Source organism: Ambystoma mexicanum, chromosome 1p (genome assembly GCF_040938575.1).
Source record: "Ambystoma mexicanum isolate Mex_15411 chromosome 1p, UKY_AmexF1_1, whole genome shotgun sequence".
Taxonomy (NCBI): Eukaryota; Metazoa; Chordata; class Amphibia; order Caudata; family Ambystomatidae; genus Ambystoma; species Ambystoma mexicanum.
The window spans coordinates 1,183,151,124-1,183,164,989 of NC_090921.1; positions in this window are offsets into that span (position 1 = coordinate 1,183,151,124).

A 13,866-nucleotide genomic window follows, 5' to 3' on the forward strand; every position below is an offset into this window, starting at 1 on the left:
CCCTTGCGGGACCCGCTCTGGACGTCTGGTTTTACCAGACGTCCTTAGGGGGTCCCACGAGGGGGCCAGCATGCTAACAACGGGCATGCCATTAACGGACCCGTTGTTAGGATGCTCCCCATTCCCATTGAGACCTATAGGGCTCAATGGGAATGGGTGTTGATTTTTACCGGGTCCAAGAAAAGGGCAATTACCTGGTCCGCCAAGGTCAGCATAACCCGGTTATTGCCCTTTTATTGGACCCGGTAAAAAATCATTACCGGCAGCAGCCGTGCCCTTAATAAGGGCGCGGCTACCCCCAGGGTCGTAATGAGGCCAAATCACTTTGCTGAACAGAAGTATCGTTGGAACTATAGCAAACACTTTTTATGGCTATAGAAAAGCAACAAACACAGGGGGGTGCATTAAATATATACCAGTGCTGTCTCAAAACAAGGTCCCTGGTGGCATTTTATGAATTTTCTTTATAATAGATCCCTAAACGCTAGAAATTGAAGTAAAGTGCCATAGGATTTATATAGCAGTGAAATGCAGCATTGTGGGAATTCAAGTAATATACTGTAGATTTTTCAAAGATGAGATGATATGGAATAATAAAATCACTGCATTGATTGAAATGAAGAAAACGTGCATGTGTATAGCAGTTACTGAGTGAACGAAGCCTCAGACAGTGAATCATGAGAATGTTCGGTCATTTAAGAACCATGGTATTGAACCATCTGAAAGTTAATGAGGAATGAAAGAGATGCTTGAATCTACATCTGGCAAATGTATTTAGAGGAGTACCAAACCTTCAAATAGAGAATGTGAGTGAAATGGACAATTTATCCTGGCAATATTCTATACTGTTTTAATAGTACAATTTTGACCCAAACCTATATTTGTCTGGCCTATATGTAGACACAATACCCATCAGAAAATTGAATGTCTGGTTGAAACACAGGATTAGCAGCTAAACCATATTTGTGCCAAACTAGGTATGGTGCCCATCTTATACATTGTTGGATTCCTAAGACTGCGCATGTTGTGAAAAGCACATGCTAGATGGCAAGAAATCCCCATACTGTTATGTTTGGATGGCAAGCCACTAGGGACCGCTTTCGCTTGATAGCTACCTGATGTCCTTACCAGTGAATGGAAAGTGTAAGTTCCTGCAGGCTTCTCACATCCGCCAACTTAGGTAATAGACCAATTAAGGGGTTTACGATCCATCCCTGCTTCTAAGAACTCCAAGGAATTAGTATTTGGGATTTCTAGACACGAAATAGAACACAACTCTCAGGTAACAGTAATGCTGCTTTTCTAGCAGGAAACAAACAATAATATGGTAATCGCTCCTGTTTTGGACCTCCTGCATGCACCAGAATAGCATCCCCAGGCCAACCAGCAGAGGGTAAAGAAATGTCAGCGGGTACCCTGTGAAAGAACAATAGTGAAGTTCCCGATTATCCTTACAAGGGTGTTTTGACCACCTATGTCCTCAAGGGCCGGGAAAGCTGCAATCAGAAGCTGTGGACCTCCTGCCTCTACACATGGAATGCTGCAAATACCAACACAGGAACCAGAGGTACTCCAAGATGACAGTGTCACTAGACGCCACATTTGTAGATGCCAAAGGAACAGGTGAGGGTGGGGGAAATGTTCTAACTAACCAATGTAAAGCAAGTCCCGCACAGATTCAAGTATTATTTGGAGGCACTGCAAGCAAGGGACCCATCTACAACTTGAGACAAAAAATCACACTGGTCCAAACCACGAATCCAAAGGGCCACAACAATTCACATTTCCCAGAAGCACTACAACACTGTCCATGGATACAGAGGGACAACGCTACCTGGTCAGAGTTAGTACACACTTTGTCCAGCCTGTCGCAGATACTCTGGAGAGGGCTAATCCAGAGCGTCTTTCCACAAGAGACCACACAGCTGAAGAGAGGCGGCACACAGCTGAAGAGAGGTGGACCTAGTTGATGGTCCTAAGCCAAAGAGAAGGAAGTCTGAAGTGGCAGTGTTTCCTTAACTAGACTCACCAATGGCAGGAGGGTGACACAATATTGTTTACCTGAAAATGAAAAGGACACTGAGGGGGGATGGGGGAATACCCATGGAAGTCAAGAGTAATCCAAGGTTTAGTAGAGACCTGCATTCAAAGCTGTAAATCCAAGGTGTATGAGAGATTTTCTGTGCAAGATGATGTAACTAAAGTTCTAGGAGAGACCTGTTGTGTGAGCTGATAAACCATTTGTTCTTGAAGAGACCTCTTTTGATAATTGATAACAGCCAAAGTCTGGGAGAGACTTATAGCACCCAATCTTGGGAGAGATGTGAAGCATGCAATGTGTGCTGTGAGAAGTCAAGCACCCATTAAAGCAACCTGAGGCTGATGGAATGCCTAAGAGTGGGAGCCTGGTACAAGAAGTGTGAGAGCCAGGAGAGGTCATCAGTGAGCTGTTCAAAGCAAGAGGACTGGAGGCTCAAGCCTGTGAGTAAATCCTGTAATAGCTTTCCAAGGAGGAAAGTTTGCTGTGCTTTGCTAGTATAGGGATGGGCATAGAATACTAGGATTTTGAGAAATCGTTTGTTGATGAAGTTTGGAGCATTTGTGCTGAGCCCCTAGGGCTGCACGGGTGGCTAAACACCCTATAGGGATGATGTTTGGTAGTATTTGTTGGCCACATTGTTTGGATATTGTTTGTAGAGTATGGAGCCCAAAGGAGGGGAAAGGACCTATTTGAGTGGATTAAGGACAGTACGAGTTGGATACTGATTGCTGAGGAGTTTCAATATCAGAAGGGACCCCCCCAAAGAGAACTGTCAACTTTCCACCTAATCTGAGACTGGGTGATATGCTTCCACCTGTTTCCTTAGTTGGTTGTTTGTAGAGCGCTTCCTGACATATTGCCTGCCCTCTGCCTACCTAGATGTTAGCTCCCTGATCCTTGTATCTATATTTATACAGTAACAAAAAATATTGTTAAAGGGATGTTATGGTTAAGTTGCACTACTAAAAAACCTGTGAAATGTGGGGAAAATGTTGTTACAGGAACGTTATTGTTACAGGTAAAACCTAAAAAAAAAAGAAATTCGACAGTTATGGTAAGCTAAACAACCATAACTGCCACGAGTGTGCACTGCAAGGACTAACACCCATGACATCAAAGATGCCATCACAAATCTCATTCATGGCATCACCAAGCCAATTTAGATGGGGTGTGCAGAAATCGACATAGCTGGCACAGTAAGATGAACGTTGTAGGTAGGGAAAAGTATTTGTGCTGAAACGTCATAATGCCATGGGTGAAGTATGTCATTGACACATGACAAAGATACACTTTTTTGCAATGTACCGCGCTATCTCCATTGACGAACCAAATAGAAAATGACACTGCAACATCGGTAGCTGCATACTGCGATAGAAAGTTATGCAAGAGATTGGAAAGAAATGCATGAACTGGGCAAGTGCCTCCATCGTTGCAAACGGTACTGAAACTCGTGTAACATGCTGTGCAATGGTCCCTGCACAATGAACAACAATAATATCATCATGATTGCCTATCACACAGACAAACCAAAATCAGGCACTTCATTGTATCTAGTCTATAGCACTATGCATACACATCATAGATTGGTAAATGAGTGGCGAGTGCACAGTGTTTTGCATTCACTTTCAATCTGCATGATGTGCCTCGTAAAACACACAGCCATAACGGCACCCTTTGCATTTCTGTGAACAAATACACAGTGTAGCACCGTCGGTCCGTACACACCTCACCCACAAACTCTATTGCCCAATCCCGTAGCCTCTGCAGACCCATTTCTATTTGTGTCATCTGCAAAAGGGGTGTATGTACCATCTGCGAACCTGCAACTATCGTGGTCTTTTCATGCTGCACATGCACGTGAGTGGGGGAATAACTTTCTACTAGGGGAGCGCGCGTCATGGGTTGTGGTGGCTCTTAACAGAACCTTTGGTTATTTTGGTGGATTTTCTTTTTTTTATGTGCTTCCCTAGAAAAACATTCTTTGCGGTTTTCATATGTGAATGTGTGTTTTCAACTTCAGCTCACATTCTTACAGTGCAGTCTGTAGATGTGCACACACATTTCATTGCCACTCCACTGGCTGACAAAGACATGCCATTTCCCTTGAAAAGGTGTATGTATCGGAACCAATGTTCTCATTCTCACAGGAGAACATCTCAACAGCACTCAAGGAGTCACACATGCTTCTGTTGATGAGACCCCTTCCGACCTGTGGCTGGCGACAGGAAGCATTGCAATAATGCCACACGATTCTCAGCACTATACATGAGAAAAGCACCTTGGCAGTAGGAAAAATGTACTGCACTGCTTTCATCAAAATCTTCAGTTGTCAACACACGGGAACAAGGCATGGAACGCAAAAAGAAGCCTCCAAAATGCACGATCGCAACATGTACAGTTGCCGAAGAGGCCACGTATCAACATTCTAGAAGCAGTCCGCCGAAACAGCACGATTCCCTACCACTTCACAAAACGTCCACTCTCTCCAAACCTAAATTTCTAGACAAGTCTTCTTGGAGGGCATACATGCACAGATCTTCCACAAAGTAATCACCCACAACGAAAACTATGCATCTTGCCATGTTTGCCAGCCGCAGTACACAAAGTTCTGGAAAAGTTCATGCCTCCCTTTCCTGTGACGCACACCGAGAGCACCTGATTGGCCAAAGGCCATAGTCCCATTTCCTTTGGCCAACATGGTGAGAAGGGCAAAATGTGGCACGTGCCTTTCCCCAATCACTGCGAGGGAGGCGCTCTGGTGAAGCAGGATGACTCCTTCTCCCTATTGGTGCTCTCTTCTGTAATGTACTCCCTGACCACCTTATTGGCCAAAGGGCATAGTCCCATTTCTATTGACAACCATGCTCACAAACGCAGAATGTGGCACATGCCTTTCTCCAACTACCGCCAGGGTCGCGCCCCAGTAAACTCAGAGGAGTCCTTCTTCCTATGGGCACGCTTTCCTCTGACGCACACCCTGAGCAGCACATGATAGGACAATAGCTACAGTTTCATTTCCATAGGCCAGCATGGAGAAGAGCGTCAAATGTAGCACATGTGGCTCCCCAAGTACATCAAGGGTCGGGTCCAGTGCCGCAAAATACCTGCATATGACTTTTGTGCTGCATGCAGTCGTGGGGAAATAACGTGCAACCAGGACAGGGCAAGTTCATTTTTGTGTAGATCCTTCTACAAAAACATCCTTTTTGTCTGTTTTTAGTAGTTTTTGTGTTTTCTTCTATGCACATTAGTTCAGTAAACTCTTCACCACATCCTGTAGATGAGCAAACAAAACTGCATTGCTTGGAAAAACTCTGCATTTCCACAAGTAATAAGGTCATTGTTGCAGAAGAACATTCCACGAGCGGACAAGAAAAGTGTACATGCTTCTGTTGATGAGACACCTTCCTTCATCTGGCACGGAACAACATCCATGAGCAGTAGGCCATATCCCAAATACACGGTATTATAGATTTGAAAAGCAACTCGGTGGTGGGAAAAAGCATCCTCACGACTTCCACCAACCTCCTCAGTCTACGGAACAAATATAAGCAAGGCAGGTAAACCATATGCATGCCACCATAGTGAATTACGATAACATCTATGTTAGGCAGAAACCTGTGCAGTTCCCTCTGGGACCACTGCAAAAGATTTAAGACTACAGGTGTTTGGCAGTAAACCCACTTGGTAGCAGTCTGTACCACACAGATTCACTTGGTAGCTGTGGCGGAGCAGTCAGACTTCCCTCAAGAAGAGTTAGGCAGTATACAGAGTATTCACAATAGGTCAAAAGAACATAGTAGACCGGCCACCAGGGGGCGCACGGATGAGTATCCCTCCCGTGTGAGCTCCGTCCCTGCGGTCCCGATAAGCAGTATGAGCCCCCGCTGATGGACCCCCCCACGAAAGTTCGCGATTCTGTGACCTGAACGGACCCCCCCGCAGCTGAGAAAAAACCCAACAAAAATTGGGCCCGTTTTGACCGAGAACTTGGTAGTTCCAGAAGTGCCTATCTGCTGCGCCACGGAAAGCGCGAACCCTGGCGTTGCGTGGCCCGTGCGACAGGCGTTACCCACGGTGAACATCTGTGCCCCAGGCCTGTGGTGGTGATCCCTCGCTCGTGGAGGCGGCGAGCCCAAAGACTCCCAACGATACCGGGCGGCTGCACAGGGTGAGTGAGGGACTTCTACGCGAAACTCTGCGGTGCCAGGGCCCGCGCCTCGCGGTGCCGTGTAATACGCGTGACCCCCATCCCTGCCGCGGAGCTCATGCGGTGAACTGTACCCCGGGGGCTCTGTGCTACCCGAACCGGACGGCGCATTGGCCTCACGAGGTGTTGCATCCCGTTCCGGGGGTCCGCGGCTTAACCTGCTGCAGGACTTGCTGCCTCCCGCTGCACCGGAGGGGAAGAGGCATCCTCCTACGCCGACCCGCGTTGGGCCGGTGTGAGACCCCGCAGCGTCCTAGGGACCCCTGTTCTGGCGCTGGCTGCCCCCCCCCTGCAGCGGCACTGCACACGACCCCCCTGATTGCTGTGAGGGGAGAAGGACATTGGACACCACTTGGATTGGAGGACACATCGCATAATGCGGTTTTGAGGAAACGCTGATCTCCACACTGTCACCCTGGCTTTCCGTCTCCTGCCTGCCTGGGCCATACGCTCCCTGCACAACACACTACGTCAGAGGAACAAAGGTGGTCTGCTGGCCTCACACCAATTACAGTGCAGCCCCTCTGCCCACGCACACTCCTGAACCACACATAGCCCGCGTTGGGGACACCCATGATCCCCCTGCAGAGCTGAATCGAGGAGTTGACCCATATCACACGAAGTGCTGAAGATCGAGGACAATACTGACCCTGCAACCCGCGTATCCTCATAGAGGGTAGGGACCCCCTACTCAGGGGCGTGTGCCTCCTCTAATCTGGATTTTGTCGCATGGACCTACGCCACAAACTAGCCAGATTTGCCTACGAACCGTCCCTCCTGCCTTGCGGATCTACAGGTGCAATGGCCACGGACCCATCGGAAGCAGGTGCCGCTGCCACCAAACGAGACATTGCCACACTATTGAATGAAATAAAAAACATGGGAGTCATCCTCAGCGGTAAAATCGACAAAATCACCCAGAGGATGGACAGATTCGAAGAACGATTGGAAAGTGTGGAGAATAACCAGGCTTCAATTGATACCCTTGAAGCCCAGATGGACGTACGGATCCGAAACATCGAAAAAAGGGAGGTCGAGGCGAGGTTCAAGATGGATGACTTAGAAAACAGGGAGAGGAGGAATAACCTCTGCTTTTTTGGTATTCTGGAACGTGAAGGTGAAACTGAAAAAGACCTCAAAGACACCATCCACGACATCATTAGAATATTGACCGCCGATGAAGACATTGATGAGCCTAAGACGGAACGCATACATAGAGCTGATGGGCCGCACGGTCTATCCTGGCCAAATTTCATCGATATCAAGACAAAACCAGAATTCTTGAGAAGGCCAGGTCTGGAGGCCCGCTCACAATGGGAGGCGCTCAAATCACCATCTTTCAAGACTTATCCTCGCTAACATTAGCCCTAAGACGCCTTTGCAGCCCCCTGACGAAATGGCTTAAGGACCAGGGCATAAGGTACAGATGGGGGTACCCTTTCTCGCTCACCTTCGAGCATGGCAGCAGGAAAATAGTCCTACGCTCTGAAGATGAAATCAAAGATTGCATCGTCGACCTCCTCGGTACGGACCCGCGGGGCAAAGAAGGTTGCAACGACGGACGACTGGGATCGCAGTGGGAGCTCCACGGCCCCAGGCGCAAGAGGGTAAAGGGATCGAGAAAATTTAGACGCCCAACAACACCCCCGACCATGATTAAGCAAGAGAAGCTGCATCAGATTCGTGCCGGCTACAGTCATACCTAAAACACGAGGCGTTGTCTCCCGCGGAGGGTGCGACATGGCGTAATCCCCCACTTTGGTGCCGCTGCGGGCAGGGCACCCCCCGGAAATGGGAGGCGACGTGAACTCCTGCGGGATGACCTGAGAATCACACGTAACGTTGAAACTTTCACATGTTTGTTGTTACTATTGTTGAAACTGCATAATGTTTGGGGGAGGGGAGAAAGAGATGGGGGCTCACCCTTAAGTTGCGATGGTACATCTGATCGGGACCGTAGGTCAACGGTCCCTACTGATGGTCCGCCGACGGACTGCATACTCCCATCCAGTCTGTCCCGGACGCCGTCAACAGCTGCCTATGCAGCACCCCCTGTTCGTAAGCTCAAGCGAGCACCATCAACTATGGTGGAACATGGGAAAAGGGGAGAGAGGTAACGGACACTTGGGAAATGTACAGATAACACTATGTTTGCTCCAAGGTATCACAGTCAAGATGGCACAGGGTATCCACTTGTCTCTCTGGCCGCTGGTGGTGAAGGATCCTAGACTGCAAATCGCTGATGGCATCACATGAGAAGCCTAAGGGCAAGGGTCTCCTCAGAATTGGGACTATCAATGTGAAGGGATTGAATTCCCCTACTAAGAGGTTGCTGGTGCACAGAGAATTCCGAAGAACTGACATTGACATTCTCCTCCTTCAAGAGACAAAATTTGCGTGAGGGGAGGAGCGGACGGTTCTGGGGAATCGGGGAGGTATGGAATTCTGGGGCTCTGGCCCGCTCAGGAAAGGAGGGGTCGGAATTCTCATCAAGAAGGGAGTTGGCTTTGAACTAGAGAAGACCTGGTCGGATGTGAGTGGACGAGCCCTCCTGATAGTGGGGAAAATCGCAAGAGTTCAGGTCACAATTGCTACAATATACTCACCTAATAGCGGACATGCTGCATTCCTTCAGAAAACGATTCCCAAAATAGTACTGGAAACTGCAGGACGCCTCTTCATAGGAGGCGACTTTAACCAGTGGGTGGACCCATCCGTAGACTGGAGGCCAGGCAACCCTGACACGCGGACCCAGCATAGAGGGGACCGTACTGAATTTGCCGTCATGATGGAGCTATACGATCTACGGGATGTGTGGAGAACACAACATCCTGACGAAGGGGGCTTCACCTTTTACTCGAACCCCCATCGCACATTCTCACGCATAGACTATATATTCCTCGCGCCTGACCTTGCAAGGTCCACAAGTCACATGAGTATTGTCCCGATAACATGGTCAGACCATGACATGGTGCTAGCAGACGTCAACTGGGCCGACCTACCTGTCGCTGGGGGATCCTGGCGCTGCAATGAGTCCCTCTGGACCGACGCAGTGTTCAGAAATTAAATGGAGACCGAGATCGAAGAATACTTCAAGACGAATGACAACGGGGAGGTCTCCAAACAAGTGATTTGGGAAGCGGGGAAGGCCACTTCCATATTAATACGCGAGGGCTCCTCTAAAAAGAGAGAGCATAAGATTGTAGAAAACAAGCTCCGTAATGAAATACACCAGCTGGAGGCGGAACTAAGAGACAAAACAACGGTGGACTCCACCAAACTAGACATGGCCCATCGTAAAAGAGAGGAACTACAGCTGTTAGAACACGGCCAGGTGGTGCGGAAATTGCAATTCCTGAAACAGACATATTATGAGAAGGGGGACAAGGCTGATGCACTCTTAGCCGCCAGGCTCAGGGAAAGGAGGGAGGAACGCAAGGTGAAAGAGATAATAGAGCCCACCAGTCCTGCGATGCACCCACCCCACTCAATACCCGAGTGTTTTGCCAACTTTTACGAAAACCTATATACCTCCGAGCTGCTCTGGGCTCATTCTGACATATCCTCCTACCTGTCCCCAATTACTATGCCTACAATAGCACACACAGAGACCGAACTCCTTGATAGTCCAATAACCGAACACGAGACACGAGAGGCGATCAAACGGCTTACACTGGGGAAGTCTCCGGGTGAAGACGGTTACACGGCCGGCTTCTATAAGACCTTCACCAAACAACTGTCACCCTTTCTCACAGAACTCTTTAATGAGATAATGAGCTCTGGGATCGCACCAGATTCCTTTAAGAAAGCCCTCATAACTGTCATCCCTAAAGAGGGTAGAGACCCCAAACTATGTGGGTCATATCTCCCCATTTCCCTCCTCAATCTCGATGCGAAGATTTACGCTCGAGTATTGGCGGCCAGACTGGAAACTTTAAAGCCCAAGTTGGTCAACCCTGACCAGGTGGGATTTATCCTTGGAAGGCAGGGTGCCAACACCATGCGTAAAACTCTACATCTTGTCCACGTAGGGCACAGTCTACCAGATGATCCGGCCCTCCTATCGATTGATGCAGAAAAAGCCTTTGATAGGTTGGAATAGGATTTCCTGGGGGCAGTCCTCCAGAAAGTAGGGATAGTCCCCAAATTCTGTGATGGGATACGAGCAATATACGCCTCTCCCAAAGCAGCAATATTTGTGAATGGGGAATATTCCAGGTGGTTTGAACTGCAACGGGGGACCAGACAGGGATGTCCACTCTCCGCGATCCTGTTTGCACTTTCCCTCAAGCCCTTACCTCAAAAAATAAGGAACGATCCCCGAATAGAGGGAATACGGCTGGGAGGGACAGAATATAAGGCAGGGTTGTATGCTGATGATATCCTTCTACATCTAACTAAACCTATGATCTCCATCCCCCATGCCATAACTCTAATAGAAGAATATGGCCGGTTCTCTGTGTTTAAAGTAAACATGTCAAAATCCATACTCTTTCCACTCCAAGTTACCCCGGAATATTAATGACACCAAGTTCCTCCCCTTAGGGCTCAAAGTAGAACACACGACATTACGATACCTGGGCATACAGATCACCAGAACCCTAGACGACCTCTACGAGGCTAACCTCTCCCTGCTCCTTCGTTGCTTCGAGAGAGACCTCGAGTAATGGAGCAAACTGACGATCTCTTGGCTGGGGCGTATAAACGCCGTCAAGATGGTGTGCCTCCCCCATTTTCTCTACCCCTTTCAGATGTTACCGATCGAGATGCCCAAAAAATTCTTTGTGGATGCCCGAAAGATCATGTTGCGGTTCATCTGGCAGGGGAAGAGACCGAGGATCTCTTACGACACACTTACTCTCCCCAAAGACAGGGGAGGAGTAGGTCTTCCTGATCTGGGAAAATACTATAAAGCCGCCCAGTTACGTGTCCTAATTCCGCACTTCAGGGACCACAAACACCTGCAATGGGTTCAGATGGACAACCACTACATGTCCCCCGCCACAGTGGCAGAGTGGCTGTGGTCACCATACCAACGGGTCCAGAGGAGAATTTATCACCATCCCATACTGACTACCATATGGACCATATGGCGCACTGGGAAAGAGATGCGAGAAGTTACCACCTGGCCATCCCCGCTCAGTCACTTGTGGTCTCCTGGCATAAATGACCAAATTCCGAATCTAGAGCGGTTCCAGTCATGGTACGAGGCGGGCCTGGAAAGGGTGGGACAACTCCAGAGAAAGGACTCGTTCATCACATTACCTGATCTGACAACGGCACTGGGGATAGGTACTTTATCGACATTTCACTTCATCCAGCTAAAAGGGGTGTTAACGAGACCTGAATGGAGAGAAAAACTGAGAAGAGACCTTACCGCCTTTGAGAAACTCTTAGACTCCAGAACAGAAATGAAAGGCCTTATATCTGTAATGTATCAAACGCTATTAGCAGCAGGAGGTGGAACTACAGAACCCCTTAGGGCCAGATGGGAAAAAGACCTTGGCAAAGAGATACTCCCCGATCAATGGGACTTAATGTGCAGAACTGCACCTAAATCCTCCATATCCAACCAATATAAGATTCATGCAATAAAGCTTCTACACAGATGGCATTACGATCCGCTTCGAATCTCCAAAATATCCCAGTCCATGAGCCCGAAGTGCTGGAGAAATTGTGGAGAAAATGCCAACTACTGGCACATGTGGTGGAGCTGCCCGCACATCAAAGTGTTTTGGACTGAGGTTCTGGGATGGATTAAAGAGGTAGACGACATCCACAGAGAACTTGACCTATACCTTCTTTTGTTTGGCCTTGAAAGAGACGAGGAGGATTGGTTTCGGGTGAAAGGCCTGGCCCCCCAGCTATTACTGGCAGCAAGGGCCCTGATAGCGACCAAATGGAAATCTCCTCTGGTCCCAGGTAAGACTGAGTGGATCAAACTGGCCACGAGCATTTATGTGATGGAAAACGATCACTACCTCCCTGCATAATAAATCGGCGAAATGTGAAACTCTATGGATGGACTTCAAGAATACATATATCGCACCTACTTACGACTCCCAACCAGAGGAACCCCCAAAAGCCTGACCGAATGATGCTATGCTCAAAGAACACTACAAAGGATGAGAATCTCATCTCTAGCGAACATGGTACTGCCAGATGTGACACTGTGTCAACCATACGATACTAATACTTTCGTCAATCAATTGCACTTGTGATGTACACCAATCCAAGTGGGGGGGAGGGGTGGGAGTGGGTTATGGCGAACAGTCAATGAGACATACCCAGATAATCGAGACTGTCGCACTACTAAGAGATTCCAGCATATTGTTTTAGTCTGCACCGTTTGTTCGACATGTACCTCTGGAAGATGTATGATTTTGTTTGAATATTGTTTGCCTCTTTTTGTTTCTTGCAAAACCAATAAAGTTAAATTTATTTAAAAAAAGAACATAGTAGAACAAGTAAACACTGACCAGGGCTTGGTGTAAAAGAGATATAATTATTTATTTAAAACCACATCTAGAAAAACACACAGGCACTAATAGTAAGCAATTCAAAAACACGGTCACTAAAAGATATACACTCCCTTAGAAGAATATTAGACAAGTCTTAAGTAAAGCCCCACTTATTTTCAGACAGCGGTGAGCGCTTAACGCAGATGGCACTCTAATAATTCCTTTAAAAAGGGAGAGAAAAGCAGAGTATAATATGAAACAGATCCCAACACTTTCATAAGAACTAAACAAGAGAGGAAGGCAAATAAAACCGCGAAGTTAGAGTTCAGTAGGCCGGATCCACTTTAAGAGGATCAGAAAGAAATGTGCCCAAGGTCACACGGCTGAAGTGCACAAGAGTCTTGCAAAGGTTCAAAAAGAGTTGGACCAAAAGAAAGGGACCAGTTAGAGGGTCAAGGCGGCCAGCCAGTCCAGAAGGTTAAGGGGTTATTATTACCTTGTAGCAATCTTTAGAAAGGGAGGCTTGGCGGACATGGTACCTTAAAGTGGTGAGAATACTCCAGCGGGGGCAGTTTTTCCTGGCAGCGGATGCAAGTCAGTGCTTCGCCTGGGGGAAGAGAGGATCTCGTCAGGGAGGAAGACAGGAGTCGTTGCACTGCCAGGGAAGAAACCAGCCGCGGAGTTCTCAGGTAAAAGGAGTGGTCGTTTTATTCGCGGTCCAGGGGTAAGTGGCTATCCAGTTGCCGGGCTGCTTGGCACGGGCAATTCGACCACAAGACGCCCTGGAATGCGAAGGGAAGAAGGTAAACTGGTTGTGCCCACCAGTCAGGGAAAGAAGCCTCTCCAGCCGGGAGATCTTCTCTGTCGTCGGGAAGTGGTGAGTTGGTTCCGCAGTGCTCCACCGGTGGTGTCGTTTTGGTAGGTCAGCTCAGCTTCTCCCTCGTCGGATTCTCAGGTCCTGTGGCGACTTCCGAAGTTCCAGTCCCCAAAGCCCTGCTTTTATGCAGCACACCCCCATTCACTCAGCCTAGCTGTCAATCAAACATGCTAAGTGGTGAGCCGGCCGGCACACCACTTGGGCCAATCACACAAGAGTGCGACTTGAGTTACCAAGGTAACTCAGTCCAGGGTGCCTAAACCCCCTCCAACACCCC